This window comes from Anas platyrhynchos, chromosome 4 (genome assembly GCF_047663525.1).
Source record: "Anas platyrhynchos isolate ZD024472 breed Pekin duck chromosome 4, IASCAAS_PekinDuck_T2T, whole genome shotgun sequence".
NCBI classification, from domain to species: domain Eukaryota; kingdom Metazoa; phylum Chordata; class Aves; order Anseriformes; family Anatidae; genus Anas; species Anas platyrhynchos.
The window spans coordinates 3,803,326-3,819,339 of NC_092590.1; the positions used below are offsets into that span (position 1 = coordinate 3,803,326).

The following is a 16,014-nucleotide window of genomic DNA, read 5'->3' on the forward strand; positions in this document are numbered from 1 at the left end:
TCCTACTCATCCCAAGATACACAGATAACCTCGTTCTTCACAGCATACCGGAAGCAACCCTTCTGACCTGACAGTAGGACAAAAGGAGTATTCAACTGTGATCTGGGCCAGCAAGACATTTCATGATATTCCCAACTACTGTAAAAAAATACTAAGGGAGCCAGCACCCTAAGTCAACACCTTGCTTCAGGGTAACACATCAATGGCATGCAAAATAAGGTGCTGTACTCCTGGGCACTGCCTTCCTCATCCCAGGAACCATTAATCCTATTAATTGCATATAAAAAGTCTGGTAGCAATCCTACAAATGAGTAAACACGGAGATAAAAGTGTAATTGTACCAGCACAGCAAATTGGATTCAGGCCCTCATTGAACATTCCTGTTTCATTTCAGCAATTTTATTATCACTGTTACTGGAACAAATTACTTTATTAAACAGAAAGGGCTTTTGTAAAAGAATTTCTTCTTGTGGGCAATATCATGAAGCTCTGTAACACAAAACCTGCAATTACACTTGTCAGGGGATTTCTTTAAGCAATTCAGCTAATGGCTTATGAACATTTGAGTCTTACCCAGCATTCAGGCCTTCCCTCTGCTATATAGATACGTTTTGTCAGCACACAAACATGCTTTTAGTGAAATGAAAGCTTTGTGCAGCAACTTGGTTGAAATTCTGCAACAGGCAGGAAGACTTGGGGCAGGTTTACAGGTGGGATAAGGAGATGAGGCAGAACACGCTATTTGCATCACGAACGTGTAAGGACACTGACACAGCAACAGAGACGCAGATATCTGGAGCAATCAAGACAAGCCCCACTGCAAGGGGGAGTGGCATAGAAAAATGACTGCTGCTGCACCCATCAAGCACTGTGCCAAGCAAGTCTCCAGCTCCTGATGATTTCAGATCAAGATGGAAAGACAAGCCAGAGCTAGATGTTTCAATCAAGACAAGCTACCAAGCTCACTGCAGAAGCTGCTGGATGACACTCCATGGCCAGGTACTCTGAGAAGGCCTGTTTGGATGCAATTCTGTAAGCTACACCGTTTATTACATGTAGTAGTTGGAAGTCTGCTGTCCTAACCAAGCACGCTTGGACAAAGGACTGCAGGACCAATCAAAGAGAAGCATCCTATAAATAAAAATATCAAAAAGTTATTTTAATAAAAGTTGGAAGAAGAGCTTCAAGGACAGAAACAAATTTCCAAATAACACCAACACTCAGAGGTGCTGCGGTCTACCTTTGCACAGGCTACGAGGAGGCTGCCACCTCTGAGAATTAAGGCTGGGGTGCCTCATTTGCACCATGGCTTTGACAAGGTCAGGCAATCATGCTGTCAGTTGTTTGTGGTGAGATATCGGGTGACGTTTTCCATCTGTTCTGCAGTTACCCTCCTCCTCTCAGGTTCTTCCCCATGGTTCCATGAAAGGATTGGCCATGACTTAACTACTGTTATGCAGAACAGGTAAAGAACAGAAAAATTTAACTTCCAAGCTTAATATGACATCAAAAGTAACAAAACTAAGCCCAACTTCAAGAGTCTCTTCTACCTGAGAGTTAAAGCAACTACACCAATTCCCAGGTGGCTGGGACCAAGCGAGTGTGAAACTATGTCAGACACCTATCCTTCATTGTGCTTGCATCTGGGTTTGTCTTTTGTGCACACTATGGAGTAAGAAGTTCAGGAGAGTTGATCCAAATCCTCACATTCTCATTCTCCACGTACATAGGCTACTAGGAGTCAATAGCAGGGCCCACCCAGACTCACGGGAACTTCAGCAGGGAGATCTGTGCACAGCTCCATTCAGGCCTGGCATCCCCTGCCTATTCTTAAGCTGTTTAATTCCCAAGGCAAACTGTTTTGGAGTCATCTTGGCCCCCACCTCCCTTCCTTACACACAAACAGCTCTTCAAAAAGGGAGGCCTGTGCTGGCCCTGTTTACTTAGAGCACAAACATATTCAAGGCAGTGATGTCAGATTAAAGGAAGAAAGGGGAGCGAAATCAAAGCCTCTAAACTGCACATAAAAGACAATCACTGGCAACCAATCTGTTCTACTTCCAACTCTTTGCACTTCATGAATAAAGGTCAAGCTGGTATTGGCACCCAAATGTTAATGTTCTTATAAGGGTTTAAGCTGCTTTAACAGCTGAATAAGTGAGAGCGATGCGCAGGGCCACACCTCGCCGTCCCCACAGACAGAGCTCTGCAGCGAGACCCGACCGTATAGCATTGCTTACCGACTGCACTAAGGACACTTGCAGATCAAGCACCCCTTATCCTTGTTTTCCATCAGCTCTGCCTGCCGACTGCTGTTACATGTTCATCCTTTTTGTTGTGCAGGGCTTGCCAGGCTCCTTTTGGGTTCTGTGGCTGTGGTCTGCAGGACACGAGCTGACACACGTGCCATTACACCCCAGCCCAACTGGGGAGGACTCCTTTCACCTTTCCTCTTTTAAGAAAGATGCGCTTGTTTTTGATCACTTTTTTTTTTGTCCCACCATTTAAGGATAAGATGGCACAACTACCTACTCCCCTGTTCTACAGCAAAAAGTTATGGGCTGAACAGAAGCCAGACCTTATCCCCATTTTCTTTCATGGCCCAGGCTCCAGCCCTCTGTAAACATGTAAGTTAACCAAGCTCTCGCTTTTGCAGGCTTTCCCTAACTGTACTCCAAGTACCACCTCCCAGAAGGAGCTAGCTATTCAATTACCTCACCTAACTCTCCAGGAGGCAGCAAAGACCCAACAATGTCCACGCTTCCAAACAGCCAGCACGCTCAAAAAGCCCCACACTGACTCAAAATACCAGCTGCAAGCACCAGGCACTGCACAAAAGAAAAGAAATTTTGAAAGAAAAGAAAAGGGAAAAAAAAGAGTCAATATTTGGGATGGGTTTTCATAAAGTCAGGACAAGTGCACTGCAGAATTAATTCATGTCTGGCATTTACAAACAGTAACTTGATCTTTTAGCTGGTGCCCTTGCCAAGTCGAGCAGTTTTTAAAAATTAAATTTCTGTAAAGGTGAATTTAGTGCTAATGAAATTGAAAGACCAGTCGTAGTAGCTCGAGCACGGCAGTGGCCTGGCAGGCTCTGCAGAGCTGCCCATGCCTGCTGGCATGGCCGCCCCGGGAGCCCCCCCGGGCAATGCCATGAAGGGGCAGGAGCTCTGCCAGCCCCCAGCCCTGTGGCACACTGACCCACTCGGCTGAGGGCAACACGGGCCACAGTGCTGGTGACACAGGCAGGCCTCTGCTGCCAGCACTGCCAATGGGCCCCTTCAGTACAGCCCCTAGTGCCTCTTATGGAGCTGGATTGGGTTCTGAGGCAGCAGCCTTCCCTGAACGCCTGTGTTCCTGTTCCTCCACCTGGATGCTTACAGGAACCCAATCCTCACTGCGGGTTCTCTCCTCCTGCCTCTTCCTCGCACAAACACAGATGAGCCTCCAAGCCACGCTTTCTGCCTGTTGAACTTGTTTTCCACATCATTAAGTACAATTACCTACCTAGCAAGGGGATTAAAAAGCAAGCTCCAGCTCAGACTCTCCGAAGGGCCAAGCAGAGCATAATTTCCATATCCTGGCCGCTTTTTCTCTGCAGACGCAGCAGGGCAAACCCACCAAGGAGCGCGATAAACAAAGAGCCAGCAGGAGCAAGGAGCAGCAGTGAAAAGTGCACACACGCTTTGAGCCCAAATTCCTCCCCAATCAGCCCGAGTTACCCAGCAGCGCCCAGCAGGCCCGGACCAGGGCTCTGCTGTGAACCCCCCCCGGAGTGAGGGGTGGGAGGAAGCCCCATGCCTGGCTCCTGCAGCCACACACGCGCCCCCCCCCCCCCCGAGCGTTGGCCCTTGAAACGAAAAACGTCGCAACGCATTTTTGTCTTGTGGGGCTGCCTAAGAGCCTCTAGACCCCCAGCATTTACCCAATTAAACTAATTGAAGGAGCCTCCAAAGCCACATCTGTAGGCTGACGTCTGTCCCTGCCGTTCGCTTTAGGCTGGGGGAAACTGTTCTTCATCCCATTGATCCCCGAATAGTCACGCCTGTCAGGAAGCCACATCAACCATTATCATTCTAATTTTACTGCCTTTCTTGGTCCCTAATCTAATTTGCAATGATGCTTAAGCATTTCGCAAGGCCATAGCACTTTCTTCAGAATTTCAACAAGAGCATTAAACCCTCAATTTACATTAATGAAGTCCACATTTAATTAGGGGAGAGGGTAAATGGAGGGCTCTTCAAGAGCAGTTTTCGTGATGCGATAGGCACTCAGAGAACAGAGATGTACCTGATAAAAGACTCCCTCACCCAGGCCTGCCTCCCACTGCTACCCCTGTGCCCCAGCCCGGTGCTCACTGCCCCAGGCCACCCGCAGGGAGCAGGGTGTGCCAGCAGGAGCACCCCCGGAGCAGGGCAGGGGGCACCACCTCCGGTATCAGGCAGGGAAGGGGACACGAGCACTGCCTGATCCTGCACATACCTGGGGCGGCAGCGAGGGAGATCTGTGGTCAGCAAAGCCCATGCTTTTACACACAACCGTGTGCACAGCCGTGGCCCCACACACCCACAAGGTTTGTGCAGAGCCCTCTGCTGGGGCTTTAGCCCTGAGGGGCACCCAAGCACTCTCAGACCTCAGCTCCATGGGGCAGGGACTCCCTCTCTCCCAACATTTTCCCTGTAACTGAAGCCAACCAGGCTCCACACCCAACATCAATATCCACGTTACAAGGCCACTTATGATGCAATACACCGCTACAGAACACCGCTGTGGGCATGCCACTCCTCTGCATGCTCAGGACCCCTGTGAGCAGCACAGCATCCTAGCTTCCCTGTGCAGTGAGGGCCATGCTATAGAGGGACAGAGGATGTGCCCTCTTCCCTTCCAGATGAAGGGGAGTCTACTTTTCCACCCAGTTATGCTCCTTGCAAAAAGTGCAGCTGGCAAAAGACGGGATGCTAAGATGCTGAAGTGCCAAGACTTACCTGTGTAACCTTCGCCTGCTGTACAGCCCTACTAGTGGGCGTTACTCATGGGTTATATGGGTCCATTTAATGCACTTCTCATTCCCATACCACTCCCAAGAGGAAACGGAAGGCACAGTCCAGTATTAGAGGGGACTTGGGTGAAAACATGCTTTGAAAAAGGCAGTGCTCTCTGAACAATTTATCAAGACTGCAAAACGTGATGAAGGGGAAGAAGAGCAAAGACTATGTTTAGACAACATAAATGCACCATACAAAACCTGTTACAAGAGAGAGGATCATGAAACAATCCCCAAACTTCTGACAGAAATGTTGTCAGGTGAACAGCAGGAGGAAAAAGGTAACACAAGAACAGAGAGAGAGAGATACGTTGCTTTACAAGGGGAGGACTCTGAGAAGTAAAATAGAGGAAGTGATTTAGCAATGAGCAGCTGACAGAGTGGGAGCTGAGTGATTTCTAACAGCAGAGCAGCAGGAGACAAGCCTTAAGAAGGCAAGGATGAGGGTGAGGGTGAAGAGGTTAAGCAGCAGAGAATGAAGACATGAGAGAAATGTGAGAGCAATGCATTGCAATTATACGTGGGCTATTATGTCAGCTGAGACACTTGGGGAAACTCAATGCTCGCAGCCATCCTGACATAAACAAGCTGATCAGTGCTACAGACCACCACATGGAATGAAGACCCTGGCCCCAGGGCTCACCTGGGGACGGTGGGGCAAAGAAGCACAGAGTTTTGTGTCCTCACCCCTGAGCTTGCAGAGGAGTCCATCAACCCCACTCCTCCACCCACAGCCACTTCAGCTCCTGCTCAGATAGCGAAAAGCAGGTTGTGCTGCACACAATGGGCACAAGCCATCAGAAGATGGGCTGGAAGAGCCCACATATGACCAATTCACACTCTATTGGTAGTGCCACCCCCCACGTCCAGCCCCACTTACGGTTTGTTATCTTGCTGGGAGAAGAAGAAAGCCAGAGCAGGGCCACCTCTATTAGAGGAGCCCCACCAGAGCTGGAGACTCCAACCCAGGTCCCCTGCAGGCCAGTCAGCCCCCAAAGCTGGATTCCCAAAAGGACCACAGGACTTGGAGAGCCTCACACCCTAAGGTCCTCACCATAACACCCAAACCCTGCTAAGGTGGGGAGCACTGCTGAAATAATCTCCTGGAGAAGCCAGGCAGGCCAGGTACCTGTGATGAGCAGGTGGGCAGCACCTGCCCCCAGCTGTGGCCCCTTGCTGGTCCATCAGCTCACCACAAGCACCAGCTGGGTGGTTGCTGGCATGGAGGCCACTGCCCCACCTTTGCTTGCCCAAATGTCACCTGCAGGTCAAGTCACTGCTCTTCTGGAAGAGAGAAGGCAGGGCAGGGAAGGGCAGGGGAAACATCTGGGAGAACAGACAAGGCTGAATGCTGCTGTGAGCCTGCTGTGGGATGGTGATGCAGCACAGCAGTTTCTGGCTTATGTTGCCAGGGAAAATATCACTTTTCAGGCTTGGGGGACACAGGTCTTCTGCTACAGGATCTTACAATGTAACACTTGGCCAGCAGATCTGGATTTGGTTCATGGACTACTGCTATTGCTTTTTAAATATGAAAGCAACAGTGGGTTCTCCTTTCCAAGAGTTTATCATAAGCCCAACTGCAGAGTGAGGGCCATTTAAACTGTCTTCTGGTTTGTTGACTTGTGTGTTTTCTTCTGCAAAAGGTAAGCACTTTCCCAGTTAATAGGATAAAGCAAAATACTTGCTTAAATTCTGATGCCCCTGTGCATGGAGGTGTTATAAAAACTAGAGGACATGTGACACAGACCAAGTGGATATGGATAATTTAAGTGAAACTGAGACCTCATGCTGCTATTGCCTTCTTTCTTGGAGTTGCTCTGCTTTCTTATGCCCAGCCATTGTCCGGCCCTCTGCGGGTGCTGGACAGAAGGTCTGGGTTTGGGCTGCCTGGCCCGACAGCACTGCATATGAGACCTCCCCAGGTGAGACCCAACAGAGTGCTCCTGCATGGCCCCTGGGGCAGCCAGAGCTGTGGGCAGCAGTGGCTACACTCACCTCAGCTCCTTTCTCAGAGCTGGGATGAAAAGCAGGGCTAAATATTTCTGCTGCTAAGTTTCACTGTCATTGCTGGTCTGTGACCCAGAGGCAGACTGCTGTTCACGAGGCATGGCTGAGCACTTGGAGGCTGTCAGCATCCACCAGTGCAGCTACGTATGGCATCAGCCACCTCTCCTGGCACTGTATCTGCACCCAAGCAACACAGAAATGCTGTCCGCTAGTGCCTGACTCTGCCAAGGTCTTTGTCGCCTGCATTCCTATTGCTTGCCATTGGAAATCTGCCTCACTGGTGGTGGGGGCTTGGCCCAAGAGCTGATGGAGCTTTTGCTTAACAAAGGACCATGGTATCGGGCCACGCTGCCCTCCATCTGTGCACACATTGTGCTGTCTGGGACAAGGACAGAGTTTTCTCACTGCTGCACAGCAAATATGCTGAAGTGGCTTTTTTTCCCCTATTACTTTGATTTCGTGGCACACAGATTGCTTTTTCCCAAAACTGCAAGCAAAAGATACAGTAATGTAAAAAATGTGGAACCTTTTCTCACTCCTTTTTTCCCCCCAAACAGTCTAGAGGGATTTTTTCAGTTCACAGGAGAGGAATTTGGCCCAATTTCCTTGTAAATAAAATGCTGGATTGAAGACATATTTGTATCTCCAGTCACAAGTAGCACATGAGCAGTAGGATCACAGGGTTGATGCAGTATGGAATCCCATTTCTAAACAGAAGAGTAGCATCCAGCAGAGTTGTTGAAGCCTGGAGAAAAACAAACAAAGCATTAAGGTGGAATCAAGCAAGTTAACACAAAGCAAGAATACCAGAGCAATAACAAAAATAGTGAATTGCTTTACAAATGTCTAAACTTGGGAAACTGTTTAAACATCATTATTTCTTTTTAGTCAATCGTTCACAGAAAGTGTTAGCTGTTGTTTTTTGATGTCCATGTCAACTAGATCACATCTTAGATGGCAGCTGTGCTAATTCATCTGTGTCAGGAGACTGTCTGCTGAGATGATAGCAAGCTTCTTTCAGAATTTCTACAGCTGTGCTAGTCTGACAGGAACCTCACCAGAAGTCCTCCAAAAGGGAGAAGGAACTACCAGAGTTTTGTAGCCTTAAAAAAAAGCCAACAGATATCTCTACCAACTAACTTCAAACACTTAAGAATCCATGGAGTTATTTTCCACGATATGTTTACAAAGTCTCTGGATGTTATACTAACGTGAGTGTGCCCTCCCAGCACACCAGGACACTTTTTGAAAGCTTAAGATCCTTTTATAGTTCTAATTGTCTCCAAAACACAATATCCACTTCATATAGGTTTGACCTTATTTTTTGACCACAGCATGTTTATTTAGTAGAGGACCACACACAATACATTTCAGATGGCTTTGCCTCATTTTGGCAAATTAGTAGAAGGAGGAAGCATGCAAGTTATCCATAAGCTGCCAATTACAGAAAGTTACCTGAAAACTACTGGGCTTTTAGAAATGCCCGCTTCCCACTGTTGGTAGGAGTGCAGGAGCTGCTGGCCTCTGGTAGTGTCTTTATAAACCTTGCAGATCTGAAACCCCTCCTATAAATTTACCTTGTGACCTGAGGTTAACCACACACTTGAAACACCGTTTCAGGAATCTGATGGTCCTGTTTCAGTGGCTTCCAGAACAGGGTGGGTTTCTGCAGATTAACGGAAGGCTGCTTAAGCTCTGCAAGGTGCCAAAATCAAAGTAATAATGAAACGGAGCATTTGCAGACTTCGTATCGCCGGGCATAATTCAAGTGCTTACCAGTCAGGGGGTAGATGATACACAGATAGCATTTATGACTGCTAACTGAACCAGCGCCGAAAATAACTGTAGCTTAAAGTCTGGAAGCGAAATAGCTGCAAGGCCTGCAGTTGGGTACCTGAGAAGTGACCCATCTTTTTAGCATCTTAATATGGTATACTGGGGAGCAAAAGTTGATATTTGAATTGTCTGGCTCTCATTTGCCCCTGCTAGGTCCCCCATTTCTCCCCACTGAATTTGCAGAGGACATGTTGCTGAATCAGCCAGCTGAGGACGAAGACTTCCCTGGGAGGGCAGACGAGTCTCGGCCCCGTGCGGCCACCAGCACTCCAGGCAGTGACAATGATTTGGGCTGTGTCTGCCATGCTCACAAAGAGGCATCTGAATTTTTAGTGTGTTTTCCCAGTGGTGTGATGTTGGGCCATGTTCTCTTTTGTGTATGTTGCACTGATGAAGAATCTCAGTTCTGTCATATGGCCATCTCCCTTTCCACTTCTATAAAAGATAGCAGGGCAAACACCTGTAAATGCTATCCAGCATTAAAAAGTTAGGCTATAAAAGGGAAGAGGAAGGATTGGGTTAGGTCTGGCAGCTTTGACAAGCCTTGAAGCAGATGCTTTTTCTATCTTCTGTCCCTAATACTGCTCCAAAACAACTGCATAGGAGAAAGCAGGTGCCAGTGAGAGTGGGACCATCCCATCTGTAGGAAATCTCCGTCTGTTTTATATCCAAACTGCAGACATTCATCAGATTTCCCATCACTGCTTTGCCATTTACTTGCCCAGTGCTATGGAGGAGTGAACTCTAACGTGAATCTTTGCCTTTTAACACGGTGTAGGTGAATACAGCACCGTGTAGCTGTTAATGAGAGCACGTGTGATACTGCCCGTCAGCAGGCTGCCTGTGGAAATGAGACGTGTGTAATCACCAGAGAGGCATTCTACACATTCAGTCATAAATAATTAAGACTAACCTGCCTTCTCCAGCCCACTGAAAGAAGATAATGTCATTTGGCTCAGGTTTGGAGAGGTTTCATTTCCCTTTGGTACAGCTTCAAACAGCCTTATAAATACACGGCACTGAAACAATCACCTGAGGATAACTGCAGCAAACAAACGGGTTCTTACACCTGAGCCTCCCGGGCAGGGACTGCAATTAGTATCATGATCTGTGTGACAAAATATTATATACTAACAAATAGCGATTGCTCTCTGGGAAGGATGTGGATCAGGAGACAAAAGGAAAGGATGAATGAACTGAATCCTTTAACCATGCGGAGAGGCAGTGGGAAGATAAGCACAGAAACACATTTAGGATGCAGTCCTCCAGGGAGGGTGTAATGGGTTTGTTAGCAGGAACGCACTCCCGTACAGCATGCTCCTGAAACCATTCAAAACTGGGTGCAACAGCATCTTTCAGTGCACAATTGTCTCCTGCAGCCACAGCCTCCTGATAACATGATTCCCAGTTCTAGCATGTCAGGAAAACATTTCTGAGCACACACCAGCATTTTTGAGCACGCATCTGTTACATGCTCCTGAAGCGCTGGTATTCTTCTAATACACAGGCATATATGAACAATAACACAGGCATTTGTGAACATTTTTCCACAGCACAAGTGGGAAATGTGACCTTTTTGGGTACACATGCTCCACCATGCTGCACCCAGTCAAGAAATTCTAGTTATCCCAAGATACTGCTGTAACAGTTTGAAATGTAGTATTTTTGTAGATAACTATTTTCCTTTGCTTTCTTGTCCATGTTTATTTGCATATGCTGAACTCTCAACAAATTTACTTTTTTTGCTTTTTCCAATCATCTGTTCACAGCCATTTCTTGACTACAGTTTGTACAGCTTTATATGCATACAAGGCTATAAAGCATTCACTGTTAACCTTACAATGAAAGGCAATAGCAAACATTTTATTGCAGATATTAATATGAAATTATGTTTGTCTTTTGGTAAACTACAAAACTTTGTTCTTGTGCAGGTGCTTTCTCTGACTAACAAATAAAAGACAGATATCACACGGATGTGTGGCCTTATTGAAAGTCCACTACTGTGACTTGTAAGAGTGGAGTGGAGCAAACAAAATAGCTGATGTTTACCTGGATTCCTGAGATGAGGACGATGCCTGGTTTGGCTGCACAGCTGCAGTTCACATGTTTATTTCTGCTTATTTCCTCCTGCTTCCGCTTTTTGTTTCTCTTTCCTTCTCCTATGTTCTGTCTCTCTATGCTTCCCGTTTCAAGTCTTGTTTTGGGCAGGTGCTATGTGTGAAGGAGAGACAGCCTAATAGCAGGACTACATATTTGTCAATCATACACTCTTTCACTGAGCAGAACAACTGAAATATTAGAAACAAATTAATGATAACATTCACTGTTAGATCTCAAAGCTGGGGCTGTAATTATTGTTTCATTGACTGAAAACCTAAAAAGCAGTAAAGGACAAAGTGATTTGACCTACACTTAATGCAGAGGATCAGTGGTAGAAATTTGAGTGCGGTGCTCAATGCATTGACGATTGTAGCTACACTCTGACCCAAGACTGCTATTTACAATTTAAATACTGCTTAAAATGTCTCCCAGAAGTGTCAGTTTTGATGTAGTCACTTATTTTCAGGTGCTATGAATACACTCCTTGCTATCTTGCAGGGTTCTGAAGAAGAATTCAGCCTTGAGCTGCACCCACCAGCTACACTTCCTCTCAGTCATTCCTGCTTCCTCCTCACTCCACACAGTGCCTTGCATGTGCTCTTTCAGGAGCTCATCTCTGGCACTTTCCTACTTTCGCTCGTTCCCTAGTATGTACAAATCTTGCTTATCCAAATATTCTTGTGTCTGCTTGTCCTGGTATTTTTGGTCTCTGCTAGCACAACCCCTTCCCTAGGGTTGATTTTTTCACAGTCAAGCTGAGTCCCATTCTGTGCTGCGCAAATTGCAACTACTTAAAGGATGAAAATGAAAAACACTTGTGCATGTGTTTTAAGGCTAAATTGCTGCAAAGTCCTCCAATAACACTGTAGCAGCTAAGAATCCCCAGAAGAGACAGTACAGTCTAAAATCATGTGAAGTATTTACTCTTGAGGGGAGATCCACCACATACTAAGCAAATTTGGAAATGGTTTTCCTTTCTCTCTTTCTGTTTTCATTTTTTCTTTCCTTTACAGTTGTCTAACACCAGGATGCTGTCTCTTCGTCAACAATGCAGAGCAATGTATACATGTATATACATATATACATGAATATACATATATACATGTATATATAAAATAAAAGGAAGAGAGTCTATGCTGAGTTTTCAAGCTTCTTCACCTCCTTATCTGTTTGAGATGCTGGTCCTGGTGTGGGATAAGCTGCCTCCTGGAGCACCTGCTTGCTATCATTTACTATTTCAGACTGGGCACTCCATCTGCAGGGAGCTCCACCACATCTACCCAAAGCAGCTGAAATCCTAGCAAAGATTCAAATTAGACTCTTCTTACAGCTTTCGTCAGTAACTAGCAGGATTCAAATCAAACAAAACCTGTTTTAATCCTTGCAAGGTATGAATTTTAACCAGACACCTCACTAGCAACAAGGGAAATACTTTTTTTCGTGAAATCTACACACACCCCTGCTTCCACAGTTTAGCGTAATCTGAAGCAAGTTCATTCATTCGCTTTTGTCCTCACAGCCTTAGTGTAGAAAGAAAAAAAGTGTTCTATAGTCTGATGAAGGAGGGTGTTAAGGGGAAAATGAAGCTTGGGTGCTTTGTTCTGAAATAAAGAATTAGGAGTTTTCTGAAAACCCACTTATGAGAACAGTAGTAGCCTGAGAGCCAAGAGAGAGATACTATAAAGGGTGTCAGTCCACAGCCTAGAAATAATCTGTGACTCAAAAATAATTTGGTATGAGATTATTTTAATTTTGCTAAGTGTTCATTATTGGATTAGCATATTTATCCATTTCATATACACAGAAAATGTGCCTGAAGGAGTTCTGGAGCTGCTGTTACAAGACCCCCCCCCCAAACCAACCAGAAACACTCTCCAAACCAAACCCTTTCTCTCCCTGTTCAGCCAAACACTGCTTATTTTTAGGCTTCTCTATTCACTTTTTTTAATACCTAGGCTTTCATTGGAGATCACAGACTTGAATTTCAAATCTTGGATGCATCTGGGGAAGAGAAGAGAAAAAAAAACGGCAAACACAGAGGGGCTGGCAGTTTGGGTGGTATTAAAAAAAAAAAAAGTATTCAGGCAGAGTGTAGTGAGAATAGTGGTTTGAAAATACAACCCTAAAGGAAGAGTCTCTAGAGAGACAATGGGAAAGGAATAAATAAAAAGAAAGTTATAAATTCATCTATTTGCTCTTCCCTGACCCTTGCTTTTACTCCTCTTCACAGCAACTACCCTGGGAAAGGCACAATGCCTTCCCCTGTCACAATATTGAGAAAAATTGAAATGAGGAAGAAAGACCACCAGATGCTTTATTGTCTTAGGCGTTTCCACATAATTAGCTGGGAATAAAGGTCCTCTGCATGGTTTCATTGCGCTGAATGAACTTGGATATTGCTACACAGTAGTGTGTTTTATGATTCATGCTCTGTTATCCAGTGGCTTTTTGAAAACTGCCAGCTACTTTATCACTGACGGCCAAGCCCGGGCCTACAACTTAAAATGCAGCAATGCAAAGTTAACTGTGCATGACAGATGTCCATGAAATTGTTTAACACATGCACATGCACATACCACACACACACAAACACACACGCACACAAAGCTGTCTCTCACCCCCTGCTCTCTCTGTAGCTCTCGCTGCGAGGTCAATGTCGCTCCTAAATGCGAGTACGAGCAGTTACCGCAGAATATACAGTAAGTGCCCAGCGGAGAGGGCAGGCTCCCTCCCACTAGGCCTGTGCCACCCAGCCCCAGCTGCTTCTCCGGGCTCCCCTCCCTTCCATGGCATTCCTGCTGACAAGAAATGTGAGGGGAGGGCCCAGGATTTTTAAGTTGTCCTCAAATCATTATCGGAGCCTGCAAGGCTTTGCATTAGCAGCAGTACTTCCACAGGAGAAATGCAAGGGGAATAACCTTCTTCCTTAACACCTTATGCCCATTTCCCACAGATTTCCTTGGCAGAGGTTCAGGCCGTGTTCCTCCTCCGAGGCCAGCCCTGGACCATGCCAACATGGTTGTGCCCTGTATGAAGTGGCCCAGGAGAAGCAGGCCAGGGCAGGAGCGAGCTTTTGGCTGGGGGAAGCGCAGTGCTGCGGGTACAGGGTATTCCCTGTGGGAAGCACAGGTTCACTCCAGCTTCCCGACCCACTTGTCAAGCACCGTGGCGTGAAGCAAGAGAGGGGCAGGCATATCCCTCTCCTTTCTTTGCCTTCCATGAACAGCTCTATTGATTGCGATTGGGTTATTAGCATGGGAAGGTGGTACCCAATGTGAATGGAAGTGACAGCAGCGAGCCAAAAGAAAGGGAACGGTGAATTGGCTCCCCCCAGAAAGAGAGGGGAGCAGTCCCCTGACCCTGCTTGGACTTACTTTGTATTCTGCAATGGACAAGCCCCTTCCCCAAGGTCTTCTGGCTGCTCCAGCAGGCGGGCTGGAAACCCTGAGAAACCCTGCAAGTGCTCAGCAAATGGAGGGGACACAACACAGGATCAATCTGTCAGATCACAAAAACCACCCATGACAAATGAAATGTGCAAAGAGAAATCCAGACCCAGGCACGAAACAGAGAGCCTTTTGCTGCCCATTTCCTTACATTGAAACAAGCACAAAATTCACTTCTGTTAACTTCACAGTATTTTGCAAGGGAAGTAATAATACCGCCATGGGGGATATCAGGCCAACTTCTCAGCCCTTGGGCAGGAATGCTTCTGTTTTCACAGAGGTGGCCCAACTTATCCTTCTTAGAGATTTGGGTTTGTGCCTAGCACTTGGTCAGCAAACTAAATCCAAGCCCAAACTGAAGAGGATACTCACAATTCCTAACAGACCTCAGGGTAAATTCTAATCACAGAATCATCTAGGTTGGAAGAGACCTCCAAGATCATCGAGTCCAACCTCTGACCTAACACTAACCAGTCCTCCACTAAACCACATCACTAAGCTCTACATCTAAACGTCTTTTAAAGACCTCCAGGGATGGTGACTCAAACGCTTCCCTGGGCAGCCCGTTCCAATGCCTAACAACCCTTTCGGTAAAGAAGTTTTTCTTAATATCCAACCTAAACCTCCCCTGGCCCAACTTTAGCCCATTCCCCCTCATCCTGTCACCAGGCACGTGGGAGAACAGACCAACCCCCACCTCGCTACAGCCTCCTTTAAGGTATCTGTAGAGAGCAATAAGGTCGCCCCTGAGCCTCCTCTTCTCCAGGCTGAACAAGCCCAGCTCCCTCAGCCCCTCCTCGTAGGACTTGTTCTCCAGGCCCCTCACCAGCTTCGTCGCCCTTCTCTGGACCTGCTCAAGCACCTCCATGTCCTTCTTGTAGCGAGGGGCCCAAAACTGAACACAGTACTCGAGGTGCAGCCTCACCAGAGCCGAGTACAGGGGGACGATCACCTCCCTAGCCCTGCTGGCCACACTGCTTCTGATACAAGCCAGGATGCTGTTGGCCTTCTTGGCCACCTGAGCACACTGCTGGCTCATATTCAGCCGACTGTCCACCATCACTCCCAGGTCCTTCTCTGCCTGGCAGCTCTCCAACCACTCATCTCCCAGCCTGTAGCTCTGCTTGGGGTTATTGCGGCCCAGGTGCAGGACCCGGCACTTGGCCTTGTTGAACTTCATGCAGTTGACCTCAGCCCATCGGTGCAGCCTATCCAGATCCTCCTGCAGAGCCTTCCTACCCTCGAGCAGATCGACACACGCACCTAACTTGGTGTCATCTGTAAACTTACTGAGGGTGCACTCGATCCCCTCATCCAGATCATCAACAAAGATATTAAAGAGAACTGGCCCCAGTACTGAGCCCTGGGGGACTCCACTAGTGACCGGCTTCCAGCTGGTGTAGAAGACATTTCAGGGTGGAAATGAACCTGCAGACAGGTGTCACTGATACGAATTTGCCCATGAGATTTATTTTTTTTAACAGGTATTTTTCTCCCCTCTGACACCCACTCAGATCTCAGATCTGTTTTTAATCCCATCTTGCATGCCTGGGGCCGAGCAGAGCTGCTGCGACACAA

At 47.0% G+C, this 16,014-nt stretch overlaps 1 long non-coding RNA gene across 1 annotated transcript in view; it reads right to left on the minus strand.

Annotated features, from left to right (window-relative positions):
- LOC110352037 (uncharacterized) overlaps positions 1–14,861 on the minus strand; it is a 32,904-nt gene extending 18,043 nt beyond the window's left edge. The window contains exons 1-4 of the long non-coding RNA XR_011808756.1: positions 13,609–14,861; positions 10,940–11,101; positions 8,632–8,749; positions 5,925–7,799 (exon numbers count right to left, since the gene is read on the minus strand). This is a non-coding gene — a long non-coding RNA (uncharacterized lncRNA). The remainder of the gene's footprint in view (positions 1–5,924; positions 7,800–8,631; positions 8,750–10,939; positions 11,102–13,608) is intronic.
- Between the last annotated feature and the right edge of the window lie 1,153 nt (positions 14,862–16,014).